The sequence below is a fragment of the Pagrus pagrus genome (assembly GCF_965226575.1).
Source record: "Pagrus pagrus genome assembly, contig: HAP1_SCAFFOLD_108, whole genome shotgun sequence".
NCBI classification, from domain to species: domain Eukaryota; kingdom Metazoa; phylum Chordata; class Actinopteri; order Spariformes; family Sparidae; genus Pagrus; species Pagrus pagrus.
Window position 1 is genome coordinate 68,824 of NW_028175355.1, and position 20,739 is coordinate 89,562.

Here is a 20,739-nt window from a genome sequence, read left to right on the forward strand (position 1 = left end):
TCTCAAAGGTACAAGTTGGGTCTTTTAGTCTTTAGATACTGGGAAAGTGGTCTTTAGCAATCTCATGAAGGCTGGAGTCATACTTACGTTACTTCCTGTTGTGTGAAACAAAGGTGTCATGACTGTATCCCCATACACCCATATTTGGCCAAACAGGTCTCAGTCATTCTGTAGCCAACTTTGCATTTTTAATAAAGTGTCTCAAAGGTACAAGTTGGGTGTTTTAGCCTTTAGATACCGGGAAAGTGGTCTTCATTAATCTCATGAATGCCAGAGTCATACTTAATTTACTTCCTATTGTGTGAAACAAAGGTGAGATGACTGTATCTCCATACACCCATATTTGGCCAAACAGGTCTCAGTCATTCTGTAGCCAACTTTGCACTTTTAACAAAGGGTCTCAAAGGTACAAGTTGGGTGTTTTAGCCTTTAGATACTGGGAACGTGGTCTTCAATAATCTCATGAATGCTGGAGTCGTACTAAAGTTTTCCTGTTGTATGAGACAAAGGGGTCATGACTGTATCTGCATACACCCATATTTGGCCAAACAGGTCTCAGCCATTCTGCAGCCAACTTTGCATTTTTAATAAAGGGTCTCAAAGGTACAAGTTGGGTGTTTTAGCCTTCAGATACTGGGAAAGTGGTCTTCATTAATCTCATGAGCACTGGAGTCACACCTAAGTTACTTCCTGTTGTGTGAAACAAAGGTGACATGACTGTATCTCCATACACCCATATTTGGCCAAAGAGGGCTCAGTCATTCTGTAGCCAACCTTGCATTTTTGATAAAGAGTCTCAAAGGTACAAGTTGGGTGTTTTAGCCTTTAGATACTTAGAAAGTGGTCTTCAATAATCTCATGAATGCTGGAGTCATACTAAATTTTTCCTGTTGTATGAGACAAAGGGGTCATGACTGTATCTCCATACACCCATATTTGGCCAAACAGGTCTCAGTCATTCTGTAGCCAACCTTGCATTTTCGATAAAGAGTCTCAAAGGTACAAGTTGGGTCTTTTAGTCTTTAGATACTGGGAAAGTGGTCTTTAGCAATCTCATGAAGGCTGGAGTCATACTTACGTTACTTCCTGTTGTGTGAAACAAAGGTGTCATGACTGTATCTCCATACACCCATATTGGCCAAACAGGTCTCAGTCATTCTGTAGCCAACTTTGCGCTTTTAATAAAGGGTCTCAAAGGTACAAGTTGGGTGTTTTAGCCTTCAGATACTGGGAAAGTGGTCTTCATTAATCTCATGAACACTGGAGTCACACCTAAGTTACTTCCTGTTGTGTGAAACAAAGGTGACATGACTGTATCTCCATACACCCATATTTGGCCAAACAGGTCTCAGTCATTCTGTAGCCAACCTTGCATTTTTGATAAAGGGTCTCAAAGGTACAAGTTGGGTGTTTTAGCCTTTAGATACTGAGAAAGTGGTCTTCAATAATCTCATGAATGCTGGAGTCATACTAAAGTTTTCCTGTTGTATGAGACAAAGGGGTCATGACTGTATCTCCATACACCCATATTTGGCCAAACAGGTCTCAGTCATTCTGTAGCCAACCTTGCATTTTTGATAAAGGGTCTCAAAGGTACAAGTTGGGTGTTTTAGCCTTTAGATACCGAGAAAGTGGTCTTCAATAATATCATGAATGCCAGAGTCATACTTACGTTACTTCCTGTTGTGTGAAACAAAGGGGTCATGACTGTATCTCCATACACCCATATTGGCCAAACAGATCTCAGTCATTCTGTAGCCAACTTTGCATTTTTAATAAAGGGTCTCAAAAGGTACAAGCTGGGTGTTTTAGCCTTTAGATACCGAGAAAGTGGTCTTCAATAACATCATGAATGCCAGAGTCATACTTACGTTACTTCCTGTTGTGTGAAACAAAGGTGTCATGACTGTATCTCCATACACCCATATTTGGCCAAACAGGTCTCAGTCATTCTGCAGCCAACATTGTATTTTTAATAAAGGGTCTCAAAGGTACAAGTTGGGACAGAATGACTTGCAGCCATCTCATCTAGTGCACTTAGTACCATCCCATACTGGCTGAGAACAGTATGGATAGCAGGTGAGCGTACAGTCCACCTCGTGGGACATAAAGGCCTGATGGGCAGGGCTGGGCCGTCCCCTTCAGCTGCAACAATGGCTTTAATGGCTTGTCTTTCACCTTACCAGACTACCCAAAAAATGTGCCAAGGTCATGTATCCAGTCGAGTGGATTTCGCACAACACACAAGGTTGAGCAAGCTTGTTGTGTAACTAAATTGACACACTGTGCTCCACAATGTATATATCGTGCTAATGGCTGTGCTCGCTGAATAACATTTATTTATTTATTTATTTATTTATTTATTTATTTCGGCATGTTATTAGACAGTCATCATCACACATCATCTTAGTTAAAATCAGGTAGTACACATGGCCGAAAGGGAAAGCGGGAGAAGCAGATGCTTATCTAGTCCCGCCCCCGTTACCCACAGAATACATTATTTCCACAAATTATATTTCTTTTGTATTTTGACGTACATGTTACAGCAGCATGCAGTGAACAGAGCTGCAGTCCAGCTCTAGACAGTCAACAGACTACGTGTGTGTCTGCACAGTGTCTATATTGGTCCATCATGAGTGAACAACAGTCTCTACTTGTTGCCTGGAGTGTAACACAGTCATAAGGTGGTCCAATCGATATAGGTTAGTTTCAGTTATTTGGTTGTTAACTGGGATGGTGTGAGAGCCCTTATTGCCGTCTTTATTCATCCATCTCTTCTGTAGCTTTCGCCGCGCTTAGCTTCACCAAGACCTCTTGATTAGAAGCCACGTCTGCTCGCATCTTTCCCATGTACTCGCACATTGTGGAGATGCCAGATCGCATCTCCACCACAGCACTCCGAGTTTTGGCGTTGTCAGCCCTCACACTGGTCTGCTCGGCAGTGATCTTTCTCAGCTTCCGAAGTTGCATGAACATTCCATATCCCAGGGAGAGCATTCCGATTGTCATGAACGTGAATATGTACACGTCCTCAACGTCCTCTATATCCATTACGGCAAGGCACAAGACTCTCCATTTTCCCCATCCATCCATTGTGTAGCCGGCCATGAAGGTCCCGTCCGGGCATGTAGGCTCACCAGCACTAGTACGCCTTGTTGAGAACACTCTGTCGATTGCATTCAGTGACCAGTTTAGCAACTCTATCATGGACCAATTGATTCTCCTTTGTGTCTCGATTAACAGAGTCAGTTGAATTCTTCACACAAGTGGATATTTGTACTTTTCAGTGTCAGCTATTGTTTGGGTACAGTTGGTACTTGTTTATTCTTCCCTGTAGTCTCAACATAGCGTCTGCTGATTCCTGCCTCTGACCTTTACCAGACTCTCTTCTTGGTTCAGTTTATAACGATCAATAATCATATTTACATACTTTTTTTTGAAAACACTCAGATTTGCAGATTTTTTGACTTCCTCATCAAGATTATTCCATTGTCTGACACCCATGACCGACATGGTAAAAGACTTTAATGTAGTTCGTACCTTTCTCTTTCTGAAAACAAAGTTCCCTCTCAGATTGTGTCCCTCCTGTCTATGTAGGAATAGTGTTTGTAAGTTGTGAGGGAGGCTTTTGTTGGCAGCCTTGTACATCATTTGTACTGTGCGGTAGTTTATTAAATCATGTAATTTGAGTAATTTTGATTTGATATATAATTGATTGGTGTGTTCCCTGTAGTTGGCAAAATGTAGAATTCTCAAAGCCTTTTTTTGAAGCATTAGCAGGGGATGTGTGTTACCTTTATACGTGTGTCCCCAGACCTCTGCACAGTATTGTAGGTGTGGAGAGACTAGTGCACAGTACAACAGATGTAGTGCTTTTTGATTAAGTAGTTTTTGCGCTTTCCAAAGTATGGACACACTCCTGGCAAGTTTGCTTTTTAAGTGTTTAATGTGGGTTTTCCAATTTAACCTGTCATCGATAGTCACCCCCAGCACTTTGTATTCATTGACCCTTTCGATATTCACTCCATTGACTTGAATGTTAATACTCTTGTTGTGGCCCTTCTTCCCATATAGCATGTATTTAGTTTTCTCTAGATTTAGTGATAGTTTATTTATATTGAACCACATGTGGAGTTTGGCCATTTCATTATTGACTGTTTCCACTAATTGGTTCAAATCATTCCCCGAACAAAAAATATTTGTATCATCTGCGAATAATATTAATTTCAAAATATTGGTTACTTTGTATATATCATTTATACATCCTGTGCACCTGAGTACTTTCCAGCCATATTTGAAGCTTCATCATGTGCCTGATCTCTGAGGCCTGATATTGGCAAATTCAGCCTCAACGGAACATCCGAAATGATCCTGGCAAGGTTTTCACCTGTTGAAGGAGTTGCTTCATACAACCCTACAAAGTCTTTGTGCACCAGCAAATCAGTGTTAACATAATGTAGGCACATCACCTCCTGCTCAACAGAGACATCCCTTGTCCCATCCATAATAATGGAATACTGCAATACTGGTATGGACCGGATCTCATCTGCAATTTTCCTGATAGTTGATGAACTCATCAAATTTATCCGCTCATTTTGACAATCCCAAGATGTGTACACCCCCCTCTTTACAGATAATGACCAACTGAATGACTGATCATCTTCAGCTTTGTATTTCAGAAGCTGATCAAGGTTCCCTTGATGATGTTCATGCCCTCTAAAGGCCAATCCCTGACTCGCCAGAAACATCTCACACCCTTTTATTTTTAACAGTCTAGCTCTGTTTTCTGCCTGCTGTGTACTGCACTGCTCAACTGTGTCGTAACAGGCCTGTTTTCATATGCAGCAGTTTAACAGCCAGTTTGTGACCCTCTGTTTCTCATGCATGTGTAACCCCCATTTAACACATTTAATGTTATTGTTTAAGTTCATTTGTTTATGGTTGATTACACATAGCATAAGAAAAATGACAGTTATAGTTACATTTCAGTTAATTTTTTATATACATAAATTCTTATTTAACCTACAGTTATTTACATTTCATACATATTCAGTGTAATTAAATAAATATTGCTGTTGTTGCATTTGAGTTGCTGTTTTTTGGAGATACTTACGGTTACGGTAACTATGGAGAGAATTTTGTTCCTTTATTATTCAATCAAATAGAATAGATTTGAAACCAAAAAAGAGATTTGAGAGCAAAAGAGAGTAAGTGGCAATCAAATTTTTTTTTTTTTGAGATTGAAACAGAACAGGTTGCAATTGAAAAAAAAATATGAGAGAGCATATTTCTTCAACTTCAATCAAAACTCAAAACCATTTTGCTTAGTCCTCTTTGCTTTCAAGTTAAAAACCTTTGCTTGCAGATCAGTCCTCTTTGCTTGCAAATTCTAAAGTTTTGCTTGCGAATTCAACTGCACTTGATGGGCGGGGCCTACGCTGGTGGATGAGAGAAGAGTTTCTATTGGCTGGTTTGACCTGGCTCCAGCGCCAGCTACGCCTTCCGCATTACACCCACATCCCCCTTGTGCTGTGCTGCTTGGAGGTAAGTTGATAGCCTGTTGCTCTTGAAACGTTTCCCATAAGTAATGAATTGCGCTATATATCGTTGACTACAGCCTGCCGTACATTCACAACAACAACAACAACAACAAGTAATGAATTATAATGCCCTGCTGCTGCAAGCGCACTGATTAGCAGCATCATGGTTGTCTCTGCTAGTCACGGCCTGAGCAGAGTAGCCTAATGAGTGAGTGAATTACAGGGAGGCGTATACAACGTAGGGCTGTGATTTAAACATTTAGTGTTGCATGGTACTGCGGTGCCAACACGTCATGGTTCCTACACAACAGTACTACTGTGGATTACTAAACTACCGCTGAACGCGGTGCCACTTTCCACTGTGTAGCGGGCTGCTGCTACTGCTCCCGGCTCCGTTCTCACTACAGCTGTTCTAATGTCAACAAACACACGTGGCGAATAATTTAACAAATTGACGCACATATTTCTAACCAGCCAGCATTACTGGTCTGTACAGGAGCAGCTGCGTCAGACGTCCAACTTAAATGACACTGAATGATGCTTTTGACCTCCGAGATGTAGAATGCGTAGGCTATAGGAGAGAAACGCACATTTCAGCACCACTGATCTGTTTGTTGACATTAGAACAGCTGTAGTGAGAACGGAGCCGGGAGGAGTTTAGTTGAGGTAGTTTAGTAATCCACGGTAGTACTGTTGTGTAGGAACCGTGACGTGTTGGCACTGCAGTACCATGCAACACTAAATGTTTAAATCACAGCCCTACGTTGTATACACCTCCCTGTAATTCACTCACTCATTAGGCTACTCTGCTCAGGCCGTGACTAGCAGAGACAACCATGATGCTGCTAATCAGTGTGGTTGCAGCAGCAGGGCATTATAATTCATTACTTGTGTTGTTGTTGTGAATGTACGGCAGGCTGTAGCTAACGATATATAGCGCAATTCATTACTTATGGGAAACGTTTCAGGAGCAACAGGCTATCAACTTACCTCCCAGTAGAGCTTAGATCAGGCCCAAAAAATCAAGCCCGACCCTACCCGAGCCCGTTGTGTCCGAGCCCGGCCCGGCCCGACACATTAACTGTAATTATGAGCCCGAGCCCGATTTAAACCTGACAATTTTTAATACGTGGCGTAACAGTCAGAGTTATTCAATGTAGCCTCCTTTTGTTTAGTGGGTGATGTAACCTGTACGATGAGGAAGAGCAGGTGTATTTCCGCTCCCTGTGAGAAAGGATACTGCTGACAGAGAGAAGACTCCCCATTTTATTTAGTCTTTATTTAGTAAAGTGTTGGTGCAAGAACCTCGGCCTGGATCGTTTGCATGTGTGCCTGTAACATCTAGTGCCGCAGAGACCTGGCATGGTGTGGTCAGTATTATGAATAAAGTGCCGTGTGGAAACCCCCACATGCTGCCTGCTGTCTCTTTAGTAACCGGAGGCACCGCACTAAAGTGGACAATCACCTTCCCCTTCAGCAGCCCATGTTACAGTGGGCTGTTATAACTGACGCTCTCAACTATAACTCCCAGGTGTTTGAACTACAGAAGTCTGTTTATAATTATCTTAATGAATAATGCAACAAGGAAGAAGCATGTACACTGCATTGTTTGTTTATTCAGAACGGAATTGATCGCAAATGAATAAAGTAATGATTAAAAAAAACAAACATACACAAATGCTTGATCAAGGGCCCGGCCCGGCCCGAGGATACTGGTGGGAAATAAGTCCGGGCTCGGGCTCGGGCTTGGGCAGAGAATCTAAACTCTACCTCCAAGCAGCACAGCACAAGGGGGATGTGGGTGTAATGCGGAAGGCGTAGCTGGCGCTGGAGCCAGGTCAAACCAGCCAATAGAAACTCTTCTCTCATCCACCAGCGTAGGCCCCGCCCATCAAGTGCAGTTGAATTCGCAAGCAAAACTTTAGAATTTGCAACCAAAGAGGACTGATCTGCAAGCAAAGGCTTTTAACTTGAAAGCAAAGAGGACTGATTTATAAGCAAAATGGTTTTGAGTTTTGATTGAAGTTGAAGAAATATGCTCTCTCATATTTTTTTTTCAATTGCAACCTGTTCTGTTTCAATCTCAAAAAAAAAAAAATTTGATTGCCACTTACTCTCTTTTGCTCTCAAATCTCTTTTTTGGTTTCAAATCTATTCTATTTGATTGAATAATAAAGGAACAAAATTCTCTCCATAGGTAACTTACGTTTTTTTTACAGGATGTTTTGGTTGCCGAGGGGTGAAAGAAGAATCAATATTTGAAGTTGTTTAATTCTCCCAATGGTTTTCTTTTGTTAGTCGCTTTCTGAAGAAGAGGATGGTGCCGCAGATTCCCAGTGAGCAGGAGGTGTATCTAGGATCCATGCTGTAGCTTGAGAGTGAGAGAGGCAGAGAGAGTCAAGTGGATGTTCTGAGACGCGTTGGATTTCCACTAAGCTCGAGCAAAAAGAACACCTAAAAAGGGACCCCTACATAACAAAACTGAACCGTCTGCATGACTAAACTGGATGACCTACGTAACCAAACTGAACTTCCTAACTAACTAAACTGGATCTGACTTGTTGACTAAAAGAAGAAGAGACACACTGACCTTACTTAACAGAACTGGATTTTCAAAGAATAGAAAGACATTTATCTTAGAGTGAATTCAAAAGGATTGTAAAGGAAACTGTGACACTACTTAAAGGAAAAAACTGTAAAGGTGGACTCTTTAATTTCATCTTTGTGTTTTGTTTAATATTGGAGTTGAGAGGCTGCAGGGTGGTGTATTTCAGTTCCCAGTTATCCCATTTTATTCTTTTTGATTGAGAAATCTAAGCTAAAATCCTAAGACAGAGGGAGAAATCTTGATTTATTGATTTATTTATTTTCTTAGCATTTTTTTTATCAATTCTGTTTCCATTACATGGCATTCATGTTTTGCTTACCACCCTCCTTATTGGGCATATTCATGTAACTATTGACATTCATGTAACTATTTACTTAACAATTGGCTCATTCCAAGTAGTGGTTACACATGGAAAATGTAGCAAGTGCTTTTTTCCAGTTTTTAAATCCAGTATCGACAAAACCTAGGTCTATACTCTTGGCTTGTGCTGGTTTCCCTGTCTTAAAATATTCAGAGCAGTGAGAACACAGAACACCATCAGTACTCATACTAACAAGCAGCCAGGGATACTTCTCATATGATGCTTTTTGGAATGTCATTGTCCGGTCTTTGAGTACTTGTTTTTGCAAAACTTTAGGGTCAGGTTGATTTGGCTTTGTATGTGTCATTATCATGTCAACTTTCTCTCCATGTGTCGCCTCCTGTCCCTCTTTGTTCTGTCCCTGCTTCTTCTGTCTGTATTCCTACTGTCTCTCCTTCTTCATGCCGTCTTGTTCTACTGTGGCTGACCCCTGGCGGATCCTCTCTTGACTGACTAGGGCCTGCCTCATGGGCCTGTCATCAGGAATTGCCTGCAGACCTGGAGGATAATGTTAACATTTTAAATCTTATTTTTTATTTCACTTAATAGTTTCTTATCAAAATAACATTATACATAAAAATTAAAAAGCAACATTAAAGTTATTCACCTACCGCCTAAAAAGTGTTTTATTTTAGATTTAGCCTACTTCAGGTAAGAGCAAATGCTGTTTATCATTGTCAGACTGTCATGAACTAGGCACAGGAAGGCAAGGACCCAAATGCACGACTCGGCACAGTTGGATAAGAAAAAGCAAGGTTTATTTCAGGCAGAGGTTGGTACACGGAGAATCAGTCCAATCAGGCAAAGGTATCCAAAAACGTCAGGCAAAAGGCAAGAGGCATAAGACACAGGTGAGGGAGCCACAATCAGGCATCAGGTGCACACAGACGAGGAGGGGGCAGGGCAGACAGGAACCTGGAACCGAGACAGAGGTGAGTGATCACAAAATAAAACAGGAAGACAAGACATGAAACATGAGGGAGAAAATAAAATACTAAACAGGGGAACATGACACAGACTAGCTAGTCAACATGATTACAAAATGATTATCTGCCACATCTGAGAAAGTCAACAGGCAACAGGTGTAGGATAGACTACTTACATATTTTGTTTTTGGAAAAAGCGCTCTGATTGGGTTTTTTTGTCTTCATTATGCTCCTTCATTGAATTGAAATGACCCGCTCTTTCATAGTAGACAATGGTCTCATCACCAAAACAGGCACAGGTGGAGCTACCAGTTCCTCTTTAGGACCCTAGGGAGTGAGAGTTGTGCCTTATGGTGTGTTCAGTTTCCACTGAAAGTCGGAACTTGGAGCTTGGAACAACATAACCCTAAAGTTGAGTGCTCCCAGCGCTTCCCAGCTGTACAAACGTACAATAAAACATGCAGGTACTGTTACATGAGAAGCAGATAGCATGAATCCTATGTCGGGCTGGTGAGATTCATCTGACATTCCGAGTTGGAAATCTGACTTCGGGGAAGGGGCGGGTTCTGATTAAAATTCTGACTACACCACACAGCCCACAGCAGAGTAAACCTCACAATTGAAGAGCATGAGGTGAGGCGCACGCTGCGGGCCGTCAACTGGAGGAAGCCGACTGGTCCTGATGGCGTCCTGGGACACGTGCTGAAGGACTGTGTAGATCAGCTGTCTAGAATCTTCACAAAGATCTTCAACCAGTCCCTGGCACAGTCCAATGTCCCACCCTGCCTGAAATCCTCACCAATAGTTCCCCTGCCCAAGAAACACCACATCTCTAGCCTCACAACTACCGACCAGTGGCACTCACCCCAGTGGTGATGAAGTGCTTTGAAAAACTGGTCTGGAGTCACATGACAGCAGCCCTGCCCACCAGCCTTGACCCCCACCAGTTTGCCTACATAGCAAACCAATCCACAGAGAACACCACAGACATAGCTCTCCATACTGCACTATCACACCTGGAGCAGCAGAGGAACTATGTGCAGACGCTCTTTGTGGATTATAGCTCTGCATTCAATACTTTCCTCCCTCACAAGCTATTGGTCAAATTGGGGGAACTGGAGCTTACACACACAACCTGCATGTGGATCAATAGCTTCCTCTCTGATCACAGAAAGAGGGTCAGAGTGGGCCACCACACATCCACGGCCCTAAGCCTCCGCACTGGCTCTGCCCAGGGCTGTGTGCTGAGTCCCTTGCTCTATTCCCTCTACACACTTGACTGCTCCCTGTCCATCACAGCAACAGCATGGAGAAGTTTGCGGATGACACCACAGTGGTGGGGCTCATCAATGGGGGTCCGGGGGGCGAGTCTGCCTACAGAGATGAGGTGGAGCAGCTGTCAACATTGAACAGGGCCAACAACCTGCTCCTCAACATCTCAAAGACCAAAGAAGTTTGGGTCAGATTCAACCATGTACAGTGGAGTTATAGCAACTTGATGTTTCATGGCGAAACATCAATGTTCGCCATACCGCCACTGCCAAAATGTTTGATGAAAGCTAAACTGTTGAAGCAACTTTTCATCACAAAGGTCTTTGGATCTTACTGACCAAGTATGAAGTTGATGTGATAAAATCCCTTGGAGGAGTTCATTAAAGTAAAACACCTGGAAAGTGCCATACACTTTCCAGGTGTTTTACTTTAATGAACTCCTCCAAGGGATTTTTTTGGTTATTTTACTGTACTTTGGCCATAGAATTCAAAATGGCCGACTTCCCGTTGGGTTTAGGGTTTTGCTTTTTTTCTTGTCTCGCCATGATACATGTGCGTTCCAAATTTCGTACATGTAGGTAAATCATGGCCTGCTGGCTGAGTTTAGGGGGGGTTGTTAAGTCATTTTGACCCCCCTCCCATGCCCGAGACCCATGTCAATGTGTTCAGGCTGGGACTCTTATCAAACATGTGAAGTTTGGGGCAGATTCAACCATTGACAGTTGACTTGATGTTTTGTGGCAAGACAAATTCGCCACGCCACCACGGCCGAACCATCTGACTGAGGAAAAAACTTTTCATCACAAAGGTCTTTAGATGTTACTGACCAAATATGAAGTTAATCTGATAAAATCTCTAGGAGGAGTTTGTTAAAGTACACCTGGAAATTGCCCTAAAATGGCCACTAAATTCAGAAATGGCGGACTTCCTGTTGGGTTTAGGGTTTTGCTGCAAAAGACTTTTTTTCTTGTCTTGGCCATGATACATGTGCCTACCAAATTTCGTACATGTAGGTAAATCATGGCCTGCTGCCTGAATTTTGGGGGCGCTGTTGAGCCATTTTGCCCCACCCCATGCCCGAGACCCATATCAAACGTAAATTTCTCCTATGGCTGAATTTTGTGCAAAGAGTTTTTGAGCATCTTTAGCCCCTCTCAAATGCGATTTACTTTTGCACTGAAAGAAAGAAAGAAAGACAGGAAGAAAGAAAGAAAGAAAGCATTTGGGTTTAGGGAGAAGTTGGGTCTGTACTGAGATCTTTGTGAACTTAGGGTGAAAGGGTACAATATGGACATTTTGGGCTTCTTTATGTAGATATTGGGTCTCATGAAGAGGTCCAGCGCCCCCCTGAATTTTTTAAGGTACTGCAAGATTTTCAACTTTTCACAGGGATGTCGTAGAAGGAACTTTTTTTTTCCAAAATGCTCAGAAAAATCCCAGGAGCTCGGAGCTGTGGTCAAAAATTTTTTAGGACCTCAGGAAAAGGGTCAAAAATAGGGTCAAAGGACACCCAACTTTGAAATCCACTTTTGCAGTTGTAACACCCAACTTTGCAGTAAAAAACCAACCCTGGGTCCTAATTAGGGTTAGGGTTAAGGGGCTGGGGTTTCGGACCACGGTCGTCTTTTGACCGATTGACTCGAAATTGATCACGCATGTCCTCCTCACCGGTGGAATGAGGCTCGCCAGTTTTGGTCGGATTCTGGTGGAATTTGTATTTTACATGAAAATTTAATGGAAAAGCGGCCATTTTTCCTCAAAACCTCGGCCGATTTTTTCAATAGCTTCCAGGTCTTTGGACCGATTGACTCGAAATTTCCCCCAAACGTGCTCCTGTACCGGCTGAACGAGACACAGCAGTCCCCGTTGGATTTGGGTGAAATTTGTATTTTTGGTGAATATTTTAGTGAAAGGGGCCATTTTAAATGAGGCTGGCTTAAGGCTGCTGTTAGGGCTAGGGTTAGGGTTAAGGGGCTGGGGTTTCGGACCACGGTCGTCTTTTGACCGATTGACTCGAAATTGATCACGCATGTCCTCCTCACCGGTGGAATGAGGCTCGCCAGTTTTGGTCGGATTCTGGTGGAATTTGTATTTTACATGAATATTTTAAAGGAAAAGCGGCCATTTTTCCTCAAAACCTCGGCCGATTTTTTCAATAGCTTCCAGGTCTTTGGACCGATTGACTCGAAATTTCCCCCAAACGTGCTCCTGTACCGGCTGAACGAGACACAGCAGTCCCCGTTGGATTCGGGTGAAATTTGTATTTTTGGTGAATATTTTAGTCAGAGGGACAATCTCTCATGAGGCCTGGCTTAAGGCTGAGGCTAGGGTTAGGGTTAGGGTTAGGGTTAGTGATTGGCTGGACCGATTGACCCGAAATCGATCAGGCATGTCCTCCTCACTGGTGTAAGCAGGGTCGCCAGTTTTGGTTGGATTCCGGTGGAATTTGTATTTTACATGAATATTTTAAAGAAAAGACCATTTTTCACGAAAAAATACCCCGCCGATTTAGTTCAATAGCTTCCAGGTCTTTGGACCGATTGACTCGAAACTTCTCCCAAACGTGCTCCTGTGCCGGCTGAACGAGACACAGCAGTCCCCGTTGGATTCGGGTGGAATTTGTATTTTTGGTGAATATTTTAGTGAAAGGGGCCATTTTAAATGAGGCTGGCTTAAGGCTGCTGTTAGGGCTAGGGTTAGGGTTAAGGGGCTGGGGTTTCGGACCACGGTCGTCTTTTGACCGATTGACTCGAAATTGATCACGCATGTCCTCCTCACCGGTGGAATGAGGCTCGCCAGTTTTGGTCGGATTCTGGTGGAATTTGTATTTTACATGAATATTTTAAAGGAAAAGCGGCCATTTTTCCTCAAAACCTCGGCCGATTTTTTCAATAGCTTCCAGGTCTTTGGACCGATTGACTCGAAATTTCCCCCAAACGTGCTCCTGTACCGGCTGAACGAGACACAGCAGTCCCCGTTGGATTTGGGTGAAATTTGTATTTTTGGTGAATATTTTAGTCAGAGGGACAATCTCTCATGAGGCCTGGCTTAAGGCTGAGGCTAGGGTTAGGGTTAGGGTTAGGGTTAGTGATTGGCTGGACCGATTGACCCGAAATCGATCAGGCATGTCCTCCTCACTGGTGTAAGCAGGGTCGCCAGTTTTGGTTGGATTCTGGTGGAATTTGTATTTTACATGAATATTTTAAAGAAAAGACCATTTTTCACGAAAAAATACCCCGCCGATTTAGTTCAATAGCTTCCAGGTCTTTGGACCGATTGACTCGAAACTTCTCCCAAACGTGCTCCTGTGCCGGCTGAACGAGACACAGCAGTCCCCGTTGGATTCGGGTGGAATTTGTATTTTTGGTGAATATTTTAGTGAAAGGGGCCATTTTAAATGAGGCTGGCTTAAGGCTGCTGTTAGGGCTAGGGTTAGGGTTAAGGGGCTGGGGTTTCGGACCACGGTCGTCTTTTGACCGATTGACTCGAAATTGATCACGCATGTCCTCCTCACCGGTGGAATGAGGCTCGCCAGTTTTGGTCGGATTCTGGTGGAATTTGTATTTTACATGAATATTTTAAAGGAAAAGCGGCCATTTTTCCTCAAAACCTCGGCCGATTTTTTCAATAGCTTCCAGGTCTTTGGACCGATTGACTCGAAATTTCCCCCAAACGTGCTCCTGTACCGGCTGAACGAGACACAGCAGTCCCCGTTGGATTTGGGTGAAATTTGTATTTTTGGTGAATATTTTAGTCAGAGGGACAATCTCTCATGAGGCCTGGCTTAAGGCTGAGGCTAGGGTTAGGGTTAGGGTTAGTGATTGGCTGGACCGATTGACCCGAAATCGATCAGGAATGTCCTCCTCACTGGTGTAAGCAGGGTCGCCAGTTTTGGTTGGATTCCGGTGGAATTTGTATTTTACATGAATATTTTAAAGAAATGACCATTTTTCACGAAAAAATACCCCGCCGATTTAATTCAATAGCTTCCAGGTCTTTGGACCGATTGACTCGAAACTTCTCCCAAACGTGCTCCTGTGCCGGCTGAACGAGACACAGCAGTCCCCGTTGGATTCGGGTGGAATTTGTATTTTTGGTGAATATTTTAGTGAAAGGGGCCATTTTAAATGAGGCTGGCTTAAGGCTGCTGTTAGGGCTAGGGTTAGGGTTAAGGGGCTGGGGTTTCGGACCACGGTCGTCTTTTGACCGATTGACTCGAAATTGATCACGCATGTCCTCCTCACCGGTGGAATGAGGCTCGCCAGTTTTGGTCGGATTCTGGTGGAATTTGTATTTTACATGAATATTTTAAAGGAAAAGCGGCCATTTTTCCTCAAAACCTCGGCCGATTTTTTCAATAGCTTCCAGGTCTTTGGACCGATTGACTCGAAATTTCCCCCAAACGTGCTCCTGTACCGGCTGAACGAGACACAGCAGTCCCCGTTGGATTCGGGTGAAATTTGTATTTTTGGTGAATATTTTAGTCAGAGGGACAATCTCTCATGAGGCCTGGCTTAAGGCTGAGGCTAGGGTTAGGGTTAGGGTTAGGGTTAGTGATTGGCTGGACCGATTGACCCGAAATCGATCAGGCATGTCCTCCTCACTGGTGTAAGCAGGGTCGCCAGTTTTGGTTGGATTCCGGTGGAATTTGTATTTTACATGAATATTTTAAAGAAAAGACCATTTTTCACGAAAAAATACCCCGCCGATTTAGTTCAATAGCTTCCAGGTCTTTGGACCGATTGACTCGAAACTTCTCCCAAACGTGCTCCTGTGCCGGCTGAACGAGACACAGCAGTCCCCGTTGGATTCGGGTGGAATTTGTATTTTTGGTGAATATTTTAGTGAAAGGGGCCATTTTAAATGAGGCTGGCTTAAGGCTGCTGTTAGGGCTAGGGTTAGGGTTAAGGGGCTGGGGTTTCGGACCACGGTCGTCTTTTGACCGATTGACTCGAAATTGATCACGCATGTCCTCCTCACCGGTGGAATGAGGCTCGCCAGTTTTGGTCGGATTCTGGTGGAATTTGTATTTTACATGAATATTTTAAAGGAAAAGCGGCCATTTTTCCTCAAAACCTCGGCCGATTTTTTCAATAGCTTCCAGGTCTTTGGACCGATTGACTCGAAATTTCCCCCAAACGTGCTCCTGTACCGGCTGAACGAGACACAGCAGTCCCCGTTGGATTTGGGTGAAATTTGTATTTTTGGTGAATATTTTAGTGAAAGGGGCCATTTTAAATGAGGCTGGCTTAAGGCTGCTGTTAGGGCTAGGGTTAGGGTTAAGGGGCTGGGGTTTCGGACCACGGTCGTCTTTTGACCGATTGACTCGAAATTGATCACGCATGTCCTCCTCACCGGTGGAATGAGGCTCGCCAGTTTTGGTCGGATTCTGGTGGAATTTGTATTTTACATGAATATTTTAAAGGAAAAGCGGCCATTTTTCCTCAAAACCTCGGCCGATTTTTTCAATAGCTTCCAGGTCTTTGGACCGATTGACTCGAAATTTCCCCCAAACGTGCTCCTGTACCGGCTGAACGAGACACAGCAGTCCCCGTTGGATTCGGGTGAAATTTGTATTTTTGGTGAATATTTTAGTCAGAGGGACAATCTCTCATGAGGCCTGGCTTAAGGCTGAGGCTAGGGTTAGGGTTAGGGTTAGGGTTAGTGATTGGCTGGACCGATTGACCCGAAATCGATCAGGCATGTCCTCCTCACTGGTGTAAGCAGGGTCGCCAGTTTTGGTTGGATTCCGGTGGAATTTGTATTTTACATGAATATTTTAAAGAAAAGACCATTTTTCACGAAAAAATACCCCGCCGATTTAGTTCAATAGCTTCCAGGTCTTTGGACCGATTGACTCGAAACTTCTCCCAAACGTGCTCCTGTGCCGGCTGAACGAGACACAGCAGTCCCCGTTGGATTCGGGTGGAATTTGTATTTTTGGTGAATATTTTAGTGAAAGGGGCCATTTTAAATGAGGCTGGCTTAAGGCTGCTGTTAGGGCTAGGGTTAGGGTTAAGGGGCTGGGGTTTCGGACCACGGTCGTCTTTTGACCGATTGACTCGAAACTGATCACGCATGTCCTCCTCACCGGTGGAATGAGGCTCGCCAGTTTTGGTCGGATTCTGGTGGAATTTGTATTTTACATGAATATTTTAAAGGAAAAGCGGCCATTTTTCCTCAAAACCTCGGCCGATTTTTTCAATAGCTTCCAGGTCTTTGGACCGATTGACTCGAAATTTCCCCCAAACGTGCTCCTGTACCGGCTGAACGAGACACAGCAGTCCCCGTTGGATTCGGGTGAAATTTGTATTTTTGGTGAATATTTTAGTCAGAGGGACAATCTCTCATGAGGCCTGGCTTAAGGCTGAGGCTAGGGTTAGGGTTAGGGTTAGGGTTAGTGATTGGCTGGACCGATTGACCCGAAATCGATCAGGCATGTCCTCCTCACTGGTGTAAGCAGGGTCGCCAGTTTTGGTTGGATTCCGGTGGAATTTGTATTTTACATGAATATTTTAAAGAAAAGACCATTTCTCACCAAAAAATACCCCGCCGATTTAGTTCAATAGCTTCCAGGTCTTTGGACCGATTGACTCGAAACTTCTCCCAAACGTGCTCCTGTGCCGGCTGAACGAGACACAGCAGTCCCCGTTGGATTCGGGTGGAATTTGTATTTTGGTGAATATTTTAGTGAAAGGGGCCATTTTAAATGAGGCTGGCTTAAGGCTGCTGTTAGGGCTAGGGTTAGGGTTAAGGGGCTGGGGTTTCGGACCACGGTCGTCTTTTGACCGATTGACTCGAAACTGATCACGCATGTCCTCCTCACCGGTGGAATGAGGCTCGCCAGTTTTGGTCGGATTCTGGTGGAATTTGTATTTTACATGAATATTTTAAAGGAAAAGCGGCCATTTTTCCTCAAAACCTCGGCCGATTTTTTCAATAGCTTCCAGGTCTTTGGACCGATTGACTCGAAATTTCCCCCAAACGTGCTCCTGTACCGGCTGAACGAGACACAGCAGTCCCCGTTGGATTCGGGTGAAATTTGTATTTTTGGTGAATATTTTAGTCAGAGGGACAATCTCTCATGAGGCCTGGCTTAAGGCTGAGGCTAGGGTTAGGGTTAGGGTTAGGGTTAGTGATTGGCTGGACCGATTGACCCGAAATCGATGAGGCATGTCCTCCTCACTGGTGTAAGCAGGGTCGCCAGTTTTGGTTGGATTCCGGTGGAATTTGTATTTTACATGAATATTTTAAAGAAAAGACCATTTTTCACCAAAAAATACCCCGCCGATTTAGTTCAATAGCTTCCAGGTCTTTGGACCGATTGACTCGAAACTTCTCCCAAACGTGCTCCTGTGCCGGCTGAACGAGACACAGCAGTCCCCGTTGGATTCGGGTGGAATTTGTATTTTTGGTGAATATTTTAGTGAAAGGGGCCATTTTAAATGAGGCTGGCTTAAGGCTGCTGTTAGGGCTAGGGTTAGGGTTAAGGGGCTGGGGTTTCGGACCACGGTCGTCTTTTGACCGATTGACTCGAAACTGATCACGCATGTCCTCCTAACCGGTGGAATGAGGCTCGCCAGTTTTGGTCGGATTCTGGTGGAATTTGTATTTTACATGAATATTTTAAAGGAAAAGCGGCCATTTTTCCTCAAAACCTCGGCCGATTTTTTCAATAGCTTCCAGGTCTTTGGACCGATTGACTCGAAATTTCCCCCAAACGTGCTCCTGTACCGGCTGAACGAGACACAGCAGTCCCCGTTGGATTCGGGTGAAATTTGTATTTTTGGTGAATATTTTAGTCAGAGGGACAATCTCTCATGAGGCCTGGCTTAAGGCTGAGGCTAGGGTTAGGGTTAGGGTTAGGGTTAGTGATTGGCTGGACCGATTGACCCGAAATCGATCAGGCATGTCCTCCTCACTGGTGTAAGCAGGGTCGCCAGTTTTGGTTGGATTCCGGTGGAATTTGTATTTTACATGAATATTTTAAAGAAAAGACCATTTCTCACCAAAAAATACCCCGCCGATTTAGTTCAATAGCTTCCAGGTCTTTGGACCGATTGACTCGAAACTTCTCCCAAACGTGCTCCTGTGCCGGCTGAACGAGACACAGCAGTCCCCGTTGGATTCGGGTGGAATTTGTATTTTTGGTGAATATTTTAGTGAAAGGGGCCATTTTAAATGAGCCTGGCTTAAGGCTGCTGTTAGGGCTAGGGTTAGGGTTAAGGGGCTGGGGTTTCGGACCACGGTCGTCTTTTGACCGATTGACTCGAAACTGATCACGCATGTCCTCCTCACCGGTGGAATGAGGCTCGCCAGTTTTGGTCGGATTCTGGTGGAATTTGTATTTTACATGAATATTTTAAAGGAAAAGCGGCCATTTTTCCTCAAAACCTCGGCCGATTTTTTCAATAGCTTCCAGGTCTTTGGACCGATTGACTCGAAATTTCCCCCAAACGTGCTCCTGTACCGGCTGAACGAGACACAGCAGTCCCCGTTGGATTCGGGTGAAATTTGTATTTTTGGTGAATATTTTAGTCAGAGGGACAATCTCTCATGAGGCCTGGCTTAAGGCTGAGGCTAGGGTTAGGGTTAGGGTTAGGGTTAGTGATTGGCTGGACCGATTGACCCGAAATCGATCAGGCATGTCCTCCTCACTGGTGTAAGCAGGGTCGCCAGTTTTGGTTGGATTCCGGTGGAATTTGTATTTTACATGAATATTTTAAAGAAAAGACCATTTTTCACCAAAAAATACCCCGCCGATTTAGTTCAATAGCTTCCAGGTCTTTGGACCGATTGACTCGAAACTTCTCCCAAACGTGCTCCTGTGCCGGCTGAACGAGACACAGCAGTCCCCGTTGGATTCGGGTGGAATTTGTATTTTTGGTGAATATTTTAGTGAAAGGGGCCATTTTAAATGAGGCTGGCTTAAGGCTGCTGTTAGGGCTAGGGTTAGGGTTAAGGGGCTGGGGTTTCGGACCACGGTCGTCTTTTGACCGATTGACTCGAAATTGATCACGCATGTCCTCCTCACCGGTGGAATGAGGCTCGCCAGTTTTGGTCGGATTCTGGTGGAATTTGTATTTTACATGAATATTTTAAAGGAAAAGCGGCCATTTTTCCTCAAAACCTCGGCCGATTTTTTCAATAGCTTCCAGGTCTTTGGACCGATTGACTCGAAATTTCCCCCAAACGTGCTCCTGTACCGGCTGAACGAGACACAGCAGTCCCCGTTGGATTCGGGTGAAATTTGTATTTTTGGTGAATATTTTAGTCAGAGGGACAATCTCTCATGAGGCCTGGCTTAAGGCTGAGGCTAGGGTTAGGGTTAGGGTTAGGGTTAGTGATTGGCTGGACCGATTGACCCGAAATCGATCAGGCATGTCCTCCTCACTGGTGTAAGCAGGGTCGCCAGTTTTGGTTGGATTCCGGTGGAATTTGTATTTTACATGAATATTTTAAAGAAAAGACCATTTCTCACCAAAAAATACCCCGCCGATTTAGTTCAATAGCTTCCAGGTCTTTGGACCGATTGACTCGAAACTTCTCCCAAACGTGCTCCTGTGCCGGCTGAACGAGACACAGCAGTCCCCGTTGGATTCGGGTGGAATTTGTATTTTTGGTGAATATTTTAGTGAAAGGGGCCATTTTAAATGAGGCTGGCTTAAGGCTGCTGTTAGGGCTAGGGTTAGGGTTAAGGGGCTGGGGTTTCGGACCACGGTCGTCTTTTGACCGATTGACTCGAAATTGATCACGCATGTCCTCCTCACCGGTGGAATGAGGCTCGCCAGTTTTGGTCGGATTCTGGTGGAATTTGTATTTTACATGAATATTTTAAAGGAAAAGCGGCCATTTTTCCTCAAAACCTCGGCCGATTTTTTCAATAGCTTCCAGGTCTTTGGACCGATTGACTCGAAATTTCCCCCAAACGTGCTCCTGTACCGGCTGAACGAGACACAGCAGTCCCCGTTGGATTCGGGTGAAATTTGTATTTTTGGTGAATATTTTAGTCAGAGGGACAATCTCTCATGA